The sequence below is a fragment of the Neomonachus schauinslandi genome, chromosome 11 (assembly GCF_002201575.2).
Source record: "Neomonachus schauinslandi chromosome 11, ASM220157v2, whole genome shotgun sequence".
In the NCBI taxonomy this organism is placed as follows: domain Eukaryota; kingdom Metazoa; phylum Chordata; class Mammalia; order Carnivora; family Phocidae; genus Neomonachus; species Neomonachus schauinslandi.
Genome location: NC_058413.1, coordinates 110,552,861 through 110,553,142, shown reverse-complemented (window position 1 = coordinate 110,553,142; position 282 = coordinate 110,552,861). Strand labels below are relative to the sequence as shown.

Here is a 282-nt window from a genome sequence, read left to right as displayed (position 1 = left end):
GCATTTCCCCACGCACCCCGCAGCCCCCCGCGCACCCCGCAGCCCCCCGCGCACCTGCAGCCCCCGCACACCCCGCAGCCCCCTGCGCACCGCGGACAGAGCACCCTTTCCCGTGCGCGTGGGGGTCTAACGACGGCCCCCGAGCTCGCCCAGTCGGGCACCTCCCCTTCCGCACGCCGTCACCTCCACCGGCCAGCCTGGGGGGCGGGGAGTACCCCCGCGGTGAGCGCCCCGTTCTCCAGCCGGGGCCCGGCCGCCCGGCGCGCCCCACCCACCCTCACA

At 78.7% G+C, this 282-nt stretch overlaps 1 protein-coding gene across 2 annotated transcripts in view; it reads left to right on the top strand.

Annotated features, from left to right (window-relative positions):
* CFAP300 (cilia and flagella associated protein 300) overlaps positions 1-282 on the top strand; it is a 22,848-nt gene that overhangs the window by 669 nt on the left and 21,897 nt on the right. The gene's annotated exons all lie outside the window — the stretch shown is intronic.